The following is a 19,753-nucleotide window of genomic DNA, read 5'->3' as shown; positions in this document are numbered from 1 at the left end:
AAGTATCTGTTGTTTTATGCATTTTTAGCTTTATAGGAGGATTGGGTTATATGAACACCAGAAAGGTACTAACACTTTTCCCATCAGTGTTAATCTGTTACACAGTAAAATGGGCTGTCTACCTGCTATGTTGGACTTGCCTGGAGTGCAGAGCAAATTCTAAGTGCCTTTCTAAGTAATCCTCTCCGTGCTGATAATGTGATTGATATGTTCTGGACTGTTTTGTTTATGAGACACATATAGTATCAGAAAAACAAAAGACTGTCAGAGGGAGTGGTAAAATTACCCTGGAATTACAGTCCTTCAAAATTCTAATAGTAAATGTGACTGCTCATTGCTTCGGAAATGGTTGGGCGTGATAAAGCTTTGTGTGAACATTTTAAGTGCACATAAAAGAATGAGGGGGAAAGGGTGCAGCTCCCTAATTTTTTGGCTTAGAGTGTCCAGGACATGATAGGGCATGTCCTGCTATTTTTTGTACTGATAGATGTGAACTTGAAACTTAGGTCTTCAAAATGAAAGGGAGGGTGGGGCGAGGGGAGGAGGAATGAGGAGGAATGCTTCCAAAGATAAGCAGAAGACACATTTCCAGTGCAAGAATTAAACCTGTTGCATGTGATAAATTTAATGTAACCCCAAAAGTTATCTCAGTCCACGTGCAGACACCGATCTGGCCAATAACTGAACTAGTTGTTACATCCCTCCTTGGCCAGGAGATCGATGGTGTCCCTGTTGGAGGAAGCTTGCAGGGAGCCATGGTGAAGCAGACCGAGGCAGCCGCTGCCTCTCCCCCTTTACCCTCCCTCTTCTGCCTTTGCATGGCTCAGCACTGTCTCCAGGTACTGCCAGCAGCGCCGAGCTCTGCTGCAGTTGCCAAACACAGGCACAGGGATAATCTTGGGGGCCAGAACAGAGAAACAAGTAAACTTTAATCCAGACATGATACACGGGATGTTGGTTGGTTCCTGGAAGGGAGGGATAAAGCCTCTCTGCTTTGCAGCTGAGAGCTGCATTTGCAGCTGCAGCGCTCTCCAGGCAAAGGAGCCGTGTTTTTTATTCCTGAAGGGCTGAGTAGCATTGAGTAGCAGGGATTCTTTTTTCCTTCCCACTGCCCAACAGACTGCCGCCACAGCTTTGAGGTGGTGACACTGCTTTTCGTCAGCAGGGCAGTTATCCCCTGGAGAAGCAGCATCACAGCCACTCCACAAGAACTCCACCTTAAGTCACCCTGAAAGCTGGAGCTGGGGCGGGATATGGCAGCTCCGTGCTAAGCTGGGTATTTTCTGCATGCGCATGGCATGCTTCTGGTTTCAAGGTGGAGTTCCAAAGGTGGCTTCTGATCAGTAAATGCCCTGTTGTCACTGATCTACTAAACAGGTATTCAACAGAAAGGTCTTTTGGTTTAGTAGGGGTAAGCCACTCAAGGTCTGTGTCTGCCGGTGACCCTCAGCTTTGCACCTCTCACACCTCCTGCAGCTGAACCAGCAGGACTCAAATCTGTGACCCCAAACGCAGAATAAAAAATTTTTGTAGTCCTGAGATGTGAGTTCACTAGGGAGGAAAGCAAGTCAGGGAGGCTCATCCTGATGGTGCATTGTTCCTGCCACATCCTTTTCACTGAAGTGTTTTGCACTGTGATAGCATGTATACTTGATTGATTTGGTAGCAAAAAGGACTCCACTTAAAATATGAGCCTGAACACTCTGGAAAGGCATCTCTTTCCACCTCTCCTACACAAAACAGTAAGTAAATGAGCCAAACAAATCCAGGTTCTGCCATTCCAAGCAGTGGAAGAAGCAGAGATCAAAAGTTGATTCAGCACTAAAATTACTTTTTTTTTCTTTTCCTTCTGAGAGCAATTGCAGAAAAAACTTCCCTTTTGCTATCTGATGGGTTTGAAATCTATTGTACCCATGCAGTGACTGAGACAATTGTTTCATTTTATTAATCTGTGAACACTTTTACAAAAATCTGCTTCCTTTCTCAGCTGCAAAACTGATAGGACAATACTGTGTCTAAGGTGACATAACTAAGAAAGTTCTCACAGACAAGTGCTTGTTTTCGTTGATTGGTTTGCAATTGAGTAATTCTAGATACAATTAGATGTGTTTGTCTTTTTAAAATAGGTGAAGTCCACAGCCTTTATTTACTAGCAGAGATTCCAGGCTATTCAGGTAGATCACACAGTGCTCACAGCTAGTTAAGGAAATAAAGGTGATTGAAGTGAAAAGCAGATAGAAAAAGCCTAGCTGAACGACCCTTTTAGGAGGAAGGTGATCCTGGGTGTTTTCAGGAACTTCTGTAAAGGATTCTTTGAAATACTGATTGAGAGAGTAAGTATTGCTTCCTGCTAAATGAGCACCAGTATGAACGCAATAATGACTTACAAAAAAGACCAAATACAGAGGTCTGTATCTTCTCTTAACTTTTATTGTGGCGTAAAAACAATTCCAGATATATTTCCTGGAAAGTAAAAATAAAATTTTTCATATATCTAGTTTGGAAAAGGGGTTTATTGGTTCAGATCTAATAACAGTGTTCACTAGTTATATGAGCTATTCACAGTGTTTGTAGGATTTGTCAGTTAAATACTTTTTTTTCTATAAAAATAGGTAAGGTTTTAGGGAAGCATGCAGAGAAACAATGTCTAAGCTTCTCATGTAATACTTCATCATAGCAAAACAAATGTTGAAATGCACGGAGGTAGGGGGTCATCCTGAGAAAGGTAAGTTTTAGTTCTGAAACAGTGAATTGCAAGTGTTCTGGGAGTTTAATCATGTTACTTTCCATTACCAGAAAGCTTTAGCAGTGGTGTGTTTTTCTCTGTGTGTGGGAGCTCCACACCTGTGGTAATCTGAAAGGAAGCACCGTCTCCTCCCTACTGTAGCAAACAGATGCATCAGGCGATGTGGTGCCCGAGGGATTAGCGTCCTGCTATTCATTTGGGCCTTTTCTGAGTGACAGGTAGACTCTGTGCTTTTGCACTAGAGCTTTGGCAGACATGCTCTAGGTATTACTCACCGTACAGCATTGTCAGGATGTCAGATTAAAGCACACCCAACCTGCAGATAAAGCCATGTTTCTTTGTTGCCTATAACTCCTTCCAGTAGCTCACATTCTGTCCCAAGATAATAAAAGCATCAATGCTGCTTTTTTTCCTAATTAGTAAAACTATGTTTACAGGGCTCTGTCAGTCTCTTTCCTTCATGATAACTATTTTATTGTCTGATCAATAATGCATGAACTTTCTAACTCTAGGAGTTTACAAAAGATGGATTTCCCTGCTAGTTTTCACATATGAAAAACCCCTTTTGCTGGTGCCAGTATTAAATGATGATGGGTGTAGTTTATCACAATAATAGGGTGTTCAGATGGTACACACAAAACCAACGTGCTGATCCCTAGGCTGGGCCAGCGCCAAAGGATCAAAATGACAAAAACAAAGTTTCTGTCTGCACATGATGTTTCAGGAAGGGAAATCTTCTGGCATAAGTTATTTTGGAGTTTTTGATCATTACTTTTGAAGTTAAACAGATGGAATTATGGATTTCATAGGTGAACTGTTAAATGGGTGAAAAGCTGGATGGGCTGTCAGGCTCAAGGACAGGGCTCCATCAGTAAGAGTAGCTGGCAGACAGCTACATGTACCATTTCTCAGGGTTTAATACCAGGCCAATATTTTTAACATCTTTAGCAGCAACACAAAAGAGGGGATGTAGGGCACTGGGGATAGTTTCACACTGAGGAGCAGCTGGAGGGGAACACAGCCTTCAGAGGGGCCTCAACAGGCTGCAGAAATGGGGTGCCATGAACCTCCTGGAGCACAGCCTGAGCACAGGAGGCGTCCTGCCCATGGCTGTAAGAAACTCAGCAGTGAATGAGGCCCTCGGTCTGGCCAGAAGGGCTGCAATCCTGCTGGAGAGCAAGGCATGTCAGCTGTGGACTTGGTGGCTGAGCAGGGCCTGGGTGGTCCTTGGAAGCCAGGGGACAGGAGTGCCTCTTCACTGCTTGATGGCTCTGATCAGGCAGCATCCCGAATTAGATTGAATCCAAGAGAAATTTTGATAAAACAGAGATGAAATCATCACACATCATCGTCCAGTTCTTGGACGTGGTCCAGGGAGATGGTGGGATCTCCATCATCGGAGATAACCTGATCTAGCTTTGCGGTCAGCCATGCTTGGAGCACACTGTTAGAACAAGGACCTCCAAAGATGCCATCCAATCTGAATTTTTCTGAGCTCCTTTAATTGTATTTCGCAGGAATGCAATTAAATATAGCGGGCCTAAAGTTGAAATGGAGAATTTGTTTTGACTGAATGCAGTTTCTTGTGCCATGCCCAGGAGGCCTGTGCTGAGATGAGGTGGTGACTTACAAACAAGAGACCGTATGCCCTGACACCAGGAGGGTGGCAACCAGGGCCCAGAACACACTTTCGTCTTGCCTCTTTCTGGTACTTCATGAAACCCAAACCAAAGAGGAATGATGCTGAAAGAAAACAGAGTGCTGAGGCAAGACTGTCCCCTGTAGCAACATCTGTATCCTAGAGGGTATGCAAGACCTGCCCAAAAACCAACTTACCAAGAGGTACCTCCAATAGGGGCTGCAGGAGACTCAATGAAAAACTTTATACCTCGTGTCCCTCATCCACTGTGCCATCCCAAGTGATCCTGAACAGATTGCCTGGGCCTAGAGCTCTGCGTGCCTGTGAACACCTGTGTGAAAGTGGGTAAGGGAAAATCTGTGAATGCATAAGAATGAGAAAACTAGCTTGCTTAAAATTAAAGTGGCTTTTCTGGTCCATAAAAGCGAAGGCAGATAAACTGGTTGCAGGTGTGCTGAGAAGACCCAGTCCCAAGGAATCACTAAGCACCAATGAAGGTGAACTAGGGATTCCCGTCTGTGCATACAAACATTTTGATAATAGAGATCAACAGGGAGTCAATGATATAAAACTTGATTTGTAGCACTTCTCTAACCTGACATGAAACAAACCTGAAACACAGTAAAAGTAAACCTGACCTTCCTTTCTACTAGGAACACATGGAAAATTCTTCTATGTAGCTACACAATGTTGCAGAAAATGCTGTATCAGAGCAGCATCTGAAAGGAATGAATGGAAAGCACACATGCCAATTTGACAGACACTGCTGCAGACTGAGTAATCCCATTGGGCTGCTGATGTATATTTAGCTCTTCAATTAAGAGCAAGTCCTACACTTGGTGCTCACATAAGTGAGCCCCAGGGTCAAGTAAATAATCCTCAGGATTACTCAGAAATTATTTTTTAAGGCATGATTAACACATGGCTGGGAGCTGCAGGCTGTGCACATAGAATCTTGGAAACATTCAGGTGGGGAGGCACATCTGAAGGTCTTTATTCTCATTTCCCTTTCCAAGGTCAACTGCCTTCAAAACAAAGTCAGCTTGGTCAGCACCTTGACCAGCTAAATTTTGAACATGTCCAGAAGTGGACATCCCACCACCTCTTTTGGCCCTGTCCCAGGGCTGCACCACTGTTGTTTCACTCCTAATGTGCAAACAGAATTTCCCATGCTGTAGTGTGTCTCTCTTTGTCCTTTATGACAAGGGTCAAAACAAGACTTTTTAAAACAAGACATCCCTGTGAACTCCTGAGAGAAGGTTGGTAACTGTCTGTAAGTCAGTGGACACCTGCAACTGGGGCTTCCCTGAGACATCCCTTCTCCATGCCAACAAAGCCTGATTCCTTCCATCCCTCCTCTCTCCATCAGGTGCACCAGACCCACCCACCATCTCCATGGCCTTGCACTGATCTCTCTTCAGTCTGCCAACAAATGATGTCTGCTTCCACCCCTGATGTGTACACAGGAATTGTGGCCACCCTGAGAACACAAAGGTTTTTCTGATGATGCTCTAATGCTTCTGTGGCTGTATGCACTGGTGTGTTCATACAGACTAGAACTGGTCCCTCAATGATTGCTCGTGTGCTCTCTCATGTGGAAGAGGGAACAGCAGGAGCCCACATGGGAAGGAGGTGCTGTTTGCCATGCAAGGCATTAAGCAGCAGAAGTGTGGGTGGGCACTAGTGATGGACATCTGGACTCTGTACAGGTTAGAGAATGATACTTAGGCAGGATTTCATCCTGGCAGTTTGGCAGCACCTTTGTCTGACCCCCCCCTCCCTGTCAGTACTGAACAAATGTGTAAATAAAGCATGTTACTTCTCTGTTATGTGTCCCACTCTCTCCTTTTTTACTTTGGCTTAATCTGTCTCCATCCCCAGCCGCCCAACCCCATCCTTTATTTTCTTTTTACAGACAAAATGCTCTTGCATGCATTTCTTCAATAGGCATTGACCATGGAAGTCATGATGCTGTGGCTCCAAGCACTGATCAGCTGCACAGAAACCTGTCTGGCTTAGGCAAATGACTATTTGCTTGCAATATTGCCACTTGCTTACCAGTACAGGTACAAGCTGCAGATATTAACTGTTGAGCAATGCTGCAAAATCTGTAGGCCAGATCTTTCCCAAGAACTACTCCAGCCAGCCAACAGCACAGTAATTACATCAGGTATGAATTCACATTATCATCTGAGAAAAAGTATACACAGGCTTTCTCTGTGATGTTCTGAAATACGTCAATACAACTAAATATCTGAGGAATGGAATACATTGAATTACTGAGAGAGAAAAACAATTTAATTTCACTTTTTGAGATTTCTCTGAAACTGTTAACACGCAGCACACTCACAGCTCACAAGTTCACTAGTTGTGGTGTGGGTGGTTTCAGCCTATTGCACTGATTTCAGGTTCATTCAATATTTTAAATATTCTCATCACACTGCAGTCATGTCCTCCACCCAGCAAAATGCAAAGTTATTTATTCCTGCTGAATGCAGCATCTTTCAGCCTGTTATGCTTGGGGTATGGTGACCAGACTTCTGTGGAACACTGTGGGGTTGTGCTCCTTCCTGTGAAGCTGGTCCTGACAGGACCAGTCCAGGCTGCAGCAGAAATGGCTTGCCCTCCATGGCCACCTTTGCAACTTCCAGCTTAGTCCCATGGCCTCTCAGAGACAGGCAGCTCAAGTTCAAGACCTAAAATGCCTGCTTCCCTAGGCAGGGCAGCCCACGGTTTGACCTTGGGTTAAAAAGTAGTTTTTTGCAGATGTCAGCTGTACTTCATGTGAGAGAACAAGCCTGAAGCAAGGTGTAGGAGTAAGGTCAAGCACACATAAAAAATATACATTTACAAGCATTTCTGATATCTCTGTGTGGTGCCGAGGAACATGCAGGTATTGCTGGTTAACCTGGAGTTTACAGGAATCATAGAGAAATGAATGTCAGAAACCCAGGGCTAGCCTGGCTGAACCCCCAGGAATCCTCCAGCATTTGTTCCTCGGCTGTACTTGTTTAGGCAAACCAGACAAAAAGTACCTGATTTAGTCTGAAGAGGGAAGCTGGAGTACAAGGTAAACATGTATGGGCAGCACTCCGGAGCAGCTTGACTTTCAAGTTTTCTGAGAGCAGTCATGCCCACAGAGCCAGTAATGAGAAGGAATTTGTTTGCTGAAAGATCTCTGAAGCTCTGTAACTCTTTTCCAGGTGGGGGCATTCAGACGATGAATGAAGCATTTTCTGTCTGGGACAGTAAATATTTAACTGGAAAGTTTAGAAAGATCCGTGTTTCTGAGTTTTCAAGACCTTCTCAAAGAAAGTTTCTTTCCTGAGGTTACAAAATGAAAAAAAAAGCCACAGAAATGACGACGGAGCCTAGGAGCCAGAAGAGCTTTGTCCCTCTGTAATGCATTGGAGTCCTGCATTACCTTCTCTGCAGCATGTGCAAGAAACCTGCAGCAACTGCCTCTGACATCCACAACACACTGCAGAGCCTGTCTGCCTCCCTATTCGATTTTATTCAAGCACCCCCAAATCCCATTTTTCACATTAGATATACTCACTGAATGTTCTGTGCTTTTCCTTCCTTGGACAATCAAGCAACACAAAATGTGGCCTGCATAAAAAAGTGATGAGAGAGGCAAGATTTTTACATGAAAATGTCTTTCTCAGTTTTTTTCACTGATTTGTCTGGCAGCTTTTGGACATGAGACTGGTATCAGCAACTACCTGGAATTTTTTGGCATGCAGTCTTTAGCAGTCTGGTATCTAGGCTGCTAAGATACATCAGGATAATTTGTTATAGCATCTTAGCATGAAAAACCATGACCTTTGGAGCCCTGATCTATGTGGCAGTGAGGGTTCCCAGTGATTTCAGCAGAAATTAGTTACTCTCAAGCACTGAAACCAGCTAAATCCTCCTATTCACTAACTAGGGTATACTTCATGGCTCATCCTGGAGAAGAGCTGCAGATAAACAGTCTTAACAGTCCTTCTGTGGTTCAGGAAAGGCTGTGTCTTACATTATACCTACAGTGTCACAGAAAAAAGCTGTGTGTGACTAAGGCCACAGCACATTTCGTAGTCAAGCACAGCGGAAAAGAGAAGTCCCGGAGGTCTGCATGTTCCCCCACTCCAGTGGACTCAAGGGCCTTCACCTCTCCAGCAGGATGCACCCCGTGTCGCCAGTGAAATGCCTGCCTAGCCAGCTATGACAAGGAGGCTTGAATCCACACTTAACCACTCAACAGCTCACACAAGTGGAGACTGGAGAGAGGATCTCCTGGAGACAGAGTGTTCTTAGGACGGTAATGCAGCCTGCTGCCCAGAGAGCAGTGTGTCTCTTCAGAGCTAAGCACCAGAAAGGAGAGTTTGAGAAGGACAGAAGTAAAAGACCAAAGAGATCTACAGGGAGTTTAAGTGGACTTTTTTCAGGGGATTACCACTTCTCTGCAGCACATTTCCATTGATCTTGATGGTGGGATATTGGCTGGGTGTCTGGGCTGCTTCTTCAGGGTGGTTCACTTTCTTGTTGAAAGTGGTTGGAAGCAATCCTTTTTGCACTTGAGTGACCCATGATAGAAGAGAAGGGTGCTGGGCTTGTTCATCCTGAAGGGGAAAAGGCAAGACGGTACTAAGCTGTTGTCATCCACAGTCCCACAGGGTTACATGGGAGAGAGAGACGTGGACTATTGTTAAGGTCCATGGGGAAAAGACAAGAGATGAGAGGCACATGTTGCAACAGGGAAAATTCTTGTTGGACATATGGAAAAAACTCTTTTTATGGGAGTAGAGCAGGTCTGGGATAGACACCAGAGAGGTGGTGAGATCCCTGTCTTCAGAGATTCCCCAGACAGGCAGGGTAAGGGCAACATGACCTAGCTTTTGTCACCACTGCTTTGATCAGGTAGTTGGGCTTAAGACTACCAGATGTAAACTTTTCTGCAATTCTTCAAGGAACCACACAGCAATCCTTCTGAGGCATCTCTCCATCCTGTGAGCAGCAGCAATATGTGGCACAGGATCCTCTAAGAGGATAGGGGCGGGACCTTGGGGAGATGTAGTGATGTAGGTATGCACATGCCTCCTGCTGAGAAGGGAAGTGCCACACACTCCTCCTTTGCTGTCCTTCCTGTCATCCCCCTGATGACTGTTACAAAGTCCTCAGAAAGCAAAGCTAAACCTTTCACCACAGGTGCCCGATGGCTGTATGTTAAAAATTTATGTCATGCATGCTAGTGGTGTTTGATTTCTATATAGCAAAGCCTGTCACATCACTGATCTTTGGAGGAACAGCCATGATGCAGCAGCCAAAACAGCCTTAGATCTCAGCTGCTGGTGATTTCTCTATGCTCTGTGCAGGTGAGAAGAGCCATGAAGAACACAGAGAAACAAGGGCTTCTGCAGAGCAGAAAAGGCAGCAGTGAAGTTGCTGAGCACGGCTCAGTTGGAAGTTTCCATTGACTTGGAAATGATCCGCTGAGCTTGCAGCAGGATGCTGCACTACGGGCTGCATATGGAATGAAAATCAGGGAACCTAGGCAGGTTTTCTCTGCTGCAGAGAGCACAGGTAGAGGCTGTTGTCAAAACTAACTGGCTGAATGAGAAACCTTGTGGTAGGCATGTGCTTCTGTTCCTCTACTACTTGATAAGGCCTTGAGCCCACAGACTGCTTCAGAGCAGAGATGGCCTCCTCCTGGGCTTATGCGGAGGCACTAGCAGAGGGGCCTGGCTTTCCTTGCCTCCTCAAGAAGGAGCTGGGTACAATCCTTTTGCCTGGAAGGGAAACCCAGATGGGAAAACGATAAGGTTTTAGCCAGTGATGGCATTGCTGTACACCTCTGGAAGGATGGAGGTGAACAGACAAGTGAGAGATCAGGCAAGGCTGGGATAATCAAGGTAGGCTCTGGAGCCTTACAGACATGTTCTGGAGGTAAAGAGGGCTGTCACTGGCAGCATATTTCTCAATTTTGTCTTTCATGCCTGTGAGTCACCAGCAAGCTGGAGGAACAGCTCAGGCAAGGATCCCCCCACGCAGAATTGTGTGTGAGCCATCCAGTGAAACTGCAGAGCACAGCACCATTGGGATGTCATCTGGCAATACGTAGTTGCAGCTAGCTCAATCCACTGGGAAGTGGCTCTCCATGTGTGGAAGGCTGAATTTGAGCTTCACTGGAAGACCTCTTTTTTATTTTAATTAGTCTTTAAACATTTGTTTTTCAACTGTAAATGGTTTTTAACAAATTATGCACAAAACTTCTCAACTATTTTTAACAAAAAACCCACACCTGTAGCCAACAGGATTTTAACACAGGATTTGCTGGTTTTGAGAGGAACTTCCCTCTCAACAAAGTGATGGATTGCTCCCCCTCTGCCTGAGCCTTCCCTAGACCTCTCTAAATCTGTTCTACACCTTTTCCTTGGGAGGGAAGCCAGCAAAGTTGCAGGATGTTAAGTTGAAACATGTTCTAATCTCAGCCCCATGAGACCGAAACTGGAGGGAAGGAGTTTGAGGATCATTTTGTGGTTTCCTGGAGGCAGCAGACATAGGTGATACAACACTGGAGGAGAATGGGCATCTGAAGAACTTGCCAGGGAGGCTCACAACATGCTCTCTTGCAGCAGAGTTCTGTCTTACCCCAGTGCCTTGCTAGGGTGTCTGGAGCACTCAGCAGCTGGCATCTCTTGCTTGCAACAACACCAACAAAAATAAAATTTTAGGACTGTCGTTGTCATGCTGGCTTCAGTCTCAGGGATATTAAACTCAAAAGACTTTACAGCCCACAAGAGACAAAGGAAGTGAACAGAGAGACAGGACACAATGAGTAACAAGTCCTCTCCTGAAGTGTAGTAATTCCAAGCTCTCCTCACCTGTTTTCCCAGAGTCTTCGGGGCTGGATGATGTCTTATCCCAGGCTGCTGCTCTGGCTGGTCACCACAGATTTGCTGCCAGTTTCTTTTTGTCAGCTCTCCCGGCACAGTGGCACAACCACACAGAGAGTAATCCTTGCTGCTACAAAATGCGTATCAAACAGATGGTTTCACTTTTTCAGATTTTTAAATTTAGGGAGTTTGCACCCACGACATATTTAGGGGTGATGACCCACCTACAGTACATTAGCTGTCTTTCACTTTTGTCTGGTATCACAAGAACAAGCTGCCTTCCGCTCCCCAGGATTTCTCCCCTCACAACCAAAATGCATCAGAAATTATGATGACAAGCTAAATACACTGCATGTGTTTGAGGCCTGCCCACAAACTCCTTTCTCTTCTCTGCAGCAAATGTCATCCGAGCTTTTGGGCCTTCTCTTTCTAGAGCCCAGAGAGCCTTTGCCAACCATCCTTATGTAAATGGAAAATTTATGCACACACCCCCATGCATGTGCAGTCATCCCTTCTGCTTGCTGATATACTCTCTGTCAGACATCTCAGTTTTTCCAGTCAAGGCCTCTCTTTCCAAATGCAAACTTTTCTGGACAAATTTTGAGGACTCTTGTGCCTATCAAATGCAGGGCTAACAAAGTGGAGCAGTGGCACCAGTCTTGTGCCATTCTCCTAAGTGCCATAAGCCCACTGATTTTAGGACCTCCCTCTCAAATGGAACTCCCATTACTGCTCACCCTTAGGACAGCAGCATAGGGTCTGCTATGTCCATGCACTGCAACCCAACCTGCTTTCAAACAAAACTGTCTTAGCATTAAAGAAACTATAAGCTATAATTACGTTTCAGTATGGCACTTTTAATCTCATCCCCTGACATTATTCTCAAGGTGGGCTAACTCTGTTAAGAAGTTAAGATTTGATATCTCTTCCATCACAATGCATGGCATTTTACTCGCATAAACTGAGCCAAGCAACTGCTCTCTGAGCTTATCCCCCACAGCATACTCCTCAGAGGTGTTCCCTTTTAAAAAGAAACTGCAGGAACCACAGATAGTGCAGTGAAGGTGGCCAGGAGATCACATATGAAGTCCTACAACAACCCAAATGACATATAGACTGCCCCAAAGGTGCTGAAACATCCTGGCTGTGTAAGACGCCCTGGGCTGGAGGAAGCAACACTAAGTTTAATCTCCTTTCCACTTGGCTCCCCTCTGAAATCTGTAGCAGCCACGCAGAAATCAGGGAAATATGACTAACACTAACTTACACCCTTGAGTGATCCTGGTTTCTCATCAGTCCTGCCCAAACTTCAGCTAAAGGCACAATGTAAACAGGAGGATGATAATTATAGCAGCCAAATGGCTTTGCCAGTTCACTTAATCTCATTTTAGGTGCCTAATAAGTATCCCTTGAATATCTGTGATCTACTTGTCACATGGATTAAAAAGCAAGCAACTGATAAAAAATAACTCTGTGGAAAGTTCTTTTTCTGACTATTCCTGACACAGATCCAGCAGACATCTGTTCTTGATGCATTGCTCTGAAGTAAAGTAGCCAAAGATCTAGGTAGGAGAAGATGCTGTTTCTTGTGAAGTTTTCAGCTGATGGAAGCACAAGTGGACTGGTACCTACGCAAACACACTGTGTTGTGCCACACTTCCCACACATGGAGGATGCACTACTGTCAGCATTTTTTGGAGAGTGGGGACTCACTGAAATGCATAAGAAGGATTCAGGTAAACCACTTCAGCCCACAGGCGAGCCATGGGAGTGGGTGCTCCTCTCTGAGCAGCTCTCAATTGCCATGGATGGGGTCTTCATTACAGATAGACCAGCCCACTTGTTACAACAGTACATGGTGCTGGGATTATGATCGGAAACTGCATCCCTCCACACTTTGAAGGAATTGGCAACTAAACAGTTTTTAAAGAACAATTTTTAGAACACCCTGCCTGAGAAATGGTGCACCCATCTCACTCTGCTTCTCCTGAACTCTCTTCTCCCTGTGAACACTGATTTTCAGCATGCAAATGTCTAGGGAGGGCAAATTTCTGACTGTGCATGGCAGCAAGTGAGCCAGACTATTTATTTCACTTCACCTCGACCATAAGGAAACCTTCCTCTTCCTTTCAGAGGGTTGTGGGTTTTTTCACTAATTAAAAAAAAAGAAGAAGAAAAAAAAAAAAGAAAACAGCTCAGGGTCAGTTTCAAATTGAAAGCTTCTCGTGAAAGAAGAAAGCGAAGAAATTCCTTTGGAAAATGTCAAAATGTGTTGTTTCCACTTTCAGGAACTTTTACTCCCCTCTTTTCAATTGAAACTGTTTGTCAGTTTGGATCAAATTCAAGAAATAATTTAGTTTGCCACGGAAGCATACCTTTACAGTCTGAAGTGTGCATCTAGCAGCAGTGTGGACCCTGCTTGTCTGGCATCATGGTGCTCCTGTGTGCAGCGAGGGGGCTGGTTTTGAGTATCACTCTATGTGGAGCTAAATGGACCAGTTTCAACTGTGGTACAGGATTACCAAACCCACCCGCTTCAGCTAGAGCATAGCTCTCAAAAAGAGGGAGTCTGAATCTTAAGGCTACATAATTAAATTACTGGTGAACTAGTAACCAAGATCCATAGTCTGAGTGCTTGCTGACAGACTTCTGTTTCAAAAATGTAAGAAATCCCTAAGTAAACAGTGCAGAGCTGTTATCAGATCTGGAGATGTGTAACTTTGAAATTTAGGAGGAATTGTTTTGTTTGTGTGCAAAGGCTGTACTTAAGCCTCAAGTGCCAGACCCAAATCTGGGTAGCCCTTACCAGCAAAGTGAAGGTCCCACCAAGACTGGCATTTTTTGACATGGTAACTTCCCTCCAAATATTCCAGGCTGTGGACCCCCCACCCACCTCACAAGACAGGATGTGAGGACACTAGAAGCATGCACCGTGCCTGCCCAGTGGTTCCTAGGCAGGGACTGCCCAGGAGCCCAGCCAGGTCCCAGGGCTGGCTCTGACACCCATTTGTTGTGGTTTCCAGGGCTTGTGCTCACCATGGGCACATGAAATTAAAAATCTCTGTCTTCAGGATCCTTTATCAAGTGTGTTGAGCTGCGAGCATGGATTCCAATAGCTGGGCATCCCCTATGTGCATCATTTCCCTTGTGCTCACGGACCTGGAGAGATGCTCTGTTCCAGTGAGCACTATTTAATATGAATACCAGACTCATTACTACGATTTTCTCCATTCCCAGACAAAAAAAACCCCATCTATTTTCCCTTGATGGTAGAATCACAGGCATACTATGAACAACCTCCAACAACTTCCAATGAGTATTGCTGGAATTAAAAAAGAGGATAAGTAGAAAGAACATGACTACCAGTAGCTTTTTGAAATAAAACAGGTGGAAGGAACAACCCTCTTTCCCTGCTAAGGCCTTGTTTCACTTTTAATTTGGTATATTCAACTCCTGTATAGATATATTGACAATACTAATGACGCTTGTGATTAATTATTAATACAACCCTTAAGAGGCTGAGCTGTGAGAGGAGACACACTATCCAGGGTGCAAACACAGAACATAAATGTGGGGCAAGCACAGAGGACAAGGAGCTGGAAAGAGAGGAGCAAGATAGCTTTGGTAAGTCTAAATAATTGTATGCTGGTTTTCACAGGTACTTCAGAAAGGAAAGCTTTAAAGAGAAAATTTGGGAGAAATTTAAAGGAGAAAATTGAGAAACACAGTGATAACCTGTGAATAAGGCATTGAGAAAGGGAAATTATGTTTAACCAGTGGAATGGATGGAGATATCGAAAATGTTTGTTTCTTCTTATCAAATGCAACTCTTAACAGGAAAACTTATTTCAGGTTAATGCAGTCAGACATTTTAAGAGTCGGTACAGGAAAACTACGTTCACAGTTATGGGCATGTCTGTGGGAAGATCCTGCAAGGTTGGCTCGTTGCTTTTCAGGGGTAGGACTTTAATTTTATACCTTGCAAAAATCACGAAGTTGATTGAAGCCAAAATTCACAGATGGGAGGGAAAGAGACAGCAGTCTGCTCTTGAGGGAGGATTATTCTGTCACACAGGACACAATAGAGACCTCTTCTTTACTACTTTAACAAGTTTTGCTTCATGCTGGCATTCCTGCTTCAGAAAGGCACTGTCATGGGAAACGGATTCTGCCTGGAGACCAGACATTGTTCAGGATATCCCTTCCACCTCCGCGTGCTATTCAGCATTAACACAGCCGTAAGCAAAGCCCTGAGACTATTGAAATTTCTTTCTTCATCTCCCCCTTTCTCTTTGACAAATGTGTGACAAGGATGCAATTGTTTGAAAGCCCAGTGATGGAGAAAACAGAGAGCGAAGCCTTCAGACGTGCCTCAGTGATTTAGAAGCCTTCCCCCAAGACTTGTGAAAAAGGTCACGGGAGGTCTTCCATAGGGTTCAGCTTCCCAGCGGGGCTCTAGATGCCAATGTAAAGGAACTTAAATTCCTTTAACAGCTGACCCCTTTGTGGATGTTCCCACCTAGGATTATCCTGGCTCTTGGGCTGAAGAATAGCCCTCAGCCAACTAATGGATCACAGGATCACATCCCTTTGAATGTCTGCAGTTTGTGTTGGGTAATCGCCCATCCAGCCAGCAGGAAGTTGTTCCTTCATTTAAATGACAAAAGCTTTTGAACGATCAAGATAAGAGTTCTTCTGATGAATCATGGGCAGGGCTGGTTTGGGAAATATTGTTTCATGCTACCCAGAAGTTACTCAGCAGCTTGCTGGTAATGTAGCCTGAACACAGGGGATGAAGCTCAGGCGTTGATCTGTGCAAACATTCCCCTGCCAGAGCCCAGCCCAGCCCCAAACCAGGCATTTTCCCCTGCAGCTGCTGGGGCACATGGTGCCCGAGGGACTCTTGGTGTGAGCAGACACGTGGACCCAGCTTCTGCTGGGCAATGGAGAACTCAGAAATATGTCTGCAGTGGAAATTTCGCATACACCAACCCCAGGGTACTCCTGCTCCTCCTCCCAAAGGGTGAGCACTCTCCCTCCTAAACCCAGCACTCCTAAACTGCATGGACTGGGCCCCCCATGCCAATTCCTTCTCTGCCCATGGACAACCCTTTCCCACCTTCCCCCTTTACAGAGCAATTCTTGCTCCTCCAGGCTACATGTTGCCCTCTTAGTGGGAGGGCATAAGAAGGTGGTGTCAGACCCTTCCATTAAGGCTAAGCTATTTAAAGATCAGTGGGCCAGAAAGAGGGACCAAGGGTCAGCATCACTGCTCAGAAGAGTATTTACATATTTCATGCACTGGCGGTTTCATTTACAGAACTCCAGAAGTCCTTTGAGCAAGCCAGGCACAATGGATCTCTTCTGGCAGGGGCAGCTGTGGCTGCCAGGTGACCCCCCCAGAGCCCTGTGCTGTTCTGGCTGTGACTGAAGGTCCTGCCAGAAAGAGGCAGGAGCTCCTCCAGACCCAGAGCAGCACACAGCACAGCCCACGGTGGGGTCCCAGCCACCCACAAGGCCAGAAGCCCTGGCAGCTCAAGTGTCTTCCAGTCCTCCTTCCTGCCAGTGGTGGGGGAGACACCTGTGGGCTGCAGGGGCTAGGCACCCCAGTGAACCTGCTCTGAGCACTGGGAGCAGGTGCTCTTTCCCAGCCCAGCCCCAGGATTTCAAATAGTGGTAACGTGCTTTCCATCTGCCCAGGAGCTGCTCTGCACCATGATACAGGGTATAGCTGCCTCGGAGAAGTGATGTGCCTACAAGCTTCATGTGCTTCCATTATTGGACCAAGAGAGTAATTTGAGCAGCAGACATATATCCCAAGTCCCTCCATAAAACTTCTGCACCAAACCTCCTACTCTGACTCAGAAGAAAACCAGAAAGAAATGTCTGCCTTTCTGTGGCCTCTTTCCCTAAGTGACCTCTCCTGAAAGCCCTCTAGGCTTCCAAAACAAATGAAGGGGAAAAAAAAATCAAAGAAATGGAATATGATGAAAACCAAAAAAAAAAAAACAGAGAAGAACCTCAGGCACCTTTTAGGAAAGTACTGTGTCTTCCTCCGGCACTGTGCCATCTTATGCTTAATGCCTAGAAGGCTGGGAAAGGTTCTGGGAGAAAAGTCTGCTGTGCGGGAACATTTTTAGGGCCTGAGTGGTAATGAGTCAGTGTGAGGTTTGGATGCAGGTGTTTCCTACCTAGTACCTGCCCAGTGTGCCAGACCTTCTTGGGGAAAGACAAGGGAAGCCATTATCACTGGTTCACAGAAAGGAAACAGGAGCTGAACAGAAGGAATATGTGCTCAGGATAATGCCAGGAATTGGCTGGGGATCTTGGGTGAAAACCTGCAGGTTTCAGGCTCTTTGGGACATAAGACGCAAGAGATGGAAAACTGTTCATTGCAATCCCACAGCCATTGCTGCTCTGTTGGTTTGCAAGCGAGGGAAGACAGGATGAAAAGGGAAGGTGATGCCTTGCTTTTGATGCCATGCTTTTGATGTAGATCATTTTATTAACAGTAAAGGAAAGAGGGCAGAGCAAAAGAACAATGATCTGCCCTGGAAGACCTGTCCGAGGCCTCTGGGGGCCATCCCCTTCTATTGCTTCAGGCTCTCTGCAGCTGTGCCCCCAGCCCCATCAGGCTTTGTTCTGCTCATCAGTATGAGCCAGCCTCCACTTCTCCTTGGCAGTGCTTGGCATGCCTGGGGCCACGGATGTAAGGGGGCAGCTCAGTCCAGCTGCTCCAGTCACCAGCAGGTCCCAGGGCCACCTGTGCTGGTTGGTACTCCAAATTCACAGAGTCTCAGATGGGTTGGAAGTCACATGGTCCAACCTCACCGCTCAAGGGGCAGGGTCATCCCAGAGCACACAGCCATGTGCAACAACTTTTGTCTGTATTTCAAGGAATGGAGAACTGCACTGTTCCTTCTATCTACCATGACAGAAATGGCACTCCCTGAGTCTGCTGTGGATCTTCTGTGGTGCCCTCAAAGCTTCCTTCCTTCTTTGACTTCCTACCTGCTTCTGCAGGTTTACCTGCCCCCAGGTCTTTGTAGTGCAAAAGGTCTGCAGGTGGGCTCACAAAAATCATGAGCCAACAGTGCAACTTTCTATATCCAGGGTCTCTAAACTATTAGCTGGGCTTTTGCCTTGGTTGGCTTGGTTTGGCTTCCCAGACAAGAGCCGGGCAGCTGAGAGATCTCATATGGCTACATCAAACAGGACTACAAGGAAGCTCTGAGCTTTAGGGTCCCAGGATATTTAATGCTGGACTAGTTCCTAAGTCTCTGCTTCATGCAGCAGGACGAACTATCTGCTGGGTTAGCCACAGGAAAAGCTGGGTGCTGCCAGGAATGTGCCCATAAGGGAAGAGGATCCCCAGTCATTGCATAGGGGTCTGGCAGCCCCTCCAGATAAGGAGAAGGAAAAACCCCAAAGCAGCAGCTGCCAGAAAAGATATTGCTGTGTAGCTGCATGAGGCCAAATGCCTTCACCTAGTGCGCACAGCTCCTGCCCCTACAAGGAGTTTGAGCAATAACCTGGCAGGAATTTGATCAGGAGTTAAGTCCCAGTTACCAAACACAGGTTGCATGGGGCCAGCATGTGGGTGCAAACCCTCTTTACGCTCCGTTTGCCCCTGTTCTGGCACTGACCCTGCCATGAGCTCATTGGAAAACAGCTTTGTGCACAGCAGCCGCACGAGATATGATACATCCACACCCAGCCCTGGCCCTGGAGACTCGTGCAGTGCTGAAACACCCCTCGCTCGCTTGGCAGAGAGGTGCGGCAGCACCATCTGACTGCTGTGCAAGCTGTGTGACACCTGGTGCTAGAGGAAGGCTGGGGACCAGAAAAACAACTGTGGTCTGTCTCTGAAGCAAGCAATGTGGGAAGAGGCTGAGCTCTGTGAAGGAATCAGTTGAGATGAGCATCATATGTGGACTGAGTTTTATTTTGGATTTGCCAGATGGCCTTAGAAGATCAACATGATCTAACATGGCTTTCCTGGCCACAGTTACACCCTCTTTGCCCAAGGGGTGTTGTAGAAAAGGGCACACAGCAGCACACACCTCCTGGTGCCACATTGACAAGAGCACTGGTGGCTCCAGAGCTGGGTCAGCGTCTACACTGACAGCTGTGCCAAGCAGCTGGGTCTAAGAGGGAGAGGAAAGAACCCTCAAGCCCCAGAGTGTTGAATAAAAAAAAACCCAATTCCCCATAACCACTGCCCAGCTCGCTCTGTAGGGGCAGAGGACCTTGGTGCCACAGAAAGTGGCAGAATGTACTGGGAGACGAGTCCAAGCCTGCCAACAGTGCCCTCACCTGAGGTCCTTTGCTCCTGGGGGATGCTGCTTCCACCCCAGCCATGGAGCATGCAAGGCCACTGCTCCAGTCCGGTTCCGACCCCAGAAAGCATTTCCCATGACCCGCAGCCTGGGAGCCAGGGGTCAGGGCGCTGCCACAACCCACCCTGTTTTTCAGGCTGTGTCAGACCGA

At 46.2% G+C, this 19,753-nt stretch overlaps 1 long non-coding RNA gene across 3 annotated transcripts in view; it reads right to left on the bottom strand.

Annotated features, from left to right (window-relative positions):
• The window catches only part of LOC135289234 (uncharacterized), a 28,188-nt gene that overhangs the window by 6,000 nt on the left and 2,435 nt on the right, over positions 1-19,753 (bottom strand). The window contains exons 1-3 of one of the 3 annotated variants that reach the window (XR_010352022.1): positions 11,488-12,356; positions 11,252-11,393; positions 4,583-8,989 (exon numbers count right to left, since the gene is read on the bottom strand). This is a non-coding gene — a long non-coding RNA (uncharacterized LOC135289234). Of the gene's footprint in view, positions 1-4,582; positions 8,990-11,251; positions 12,357-19,753 lie in introns of those variants that run through there. The other 2 variants (XR_010352023.1, XR_010352021.1) reach the window with 2 other exon arrangements.

Source organism: Passer domesticus, chromosome Z (genome assembly GCF_036417665.1).
Source record: "Passer domesticus isolate bPasDom1 chromosome Z, bPasDom1.hap1, whole genome shotgun sequence".
Lineage (NCBI taxonomy): Eukaryota > Metazoa > Chordata > Aves > Passeriformes > Passeridae > Passer > Passer domesticus.
Note: the sequence above shows the minus strand (reverse complement) of the source record. Positions and strands in the feature narration are given on the sequence as shown.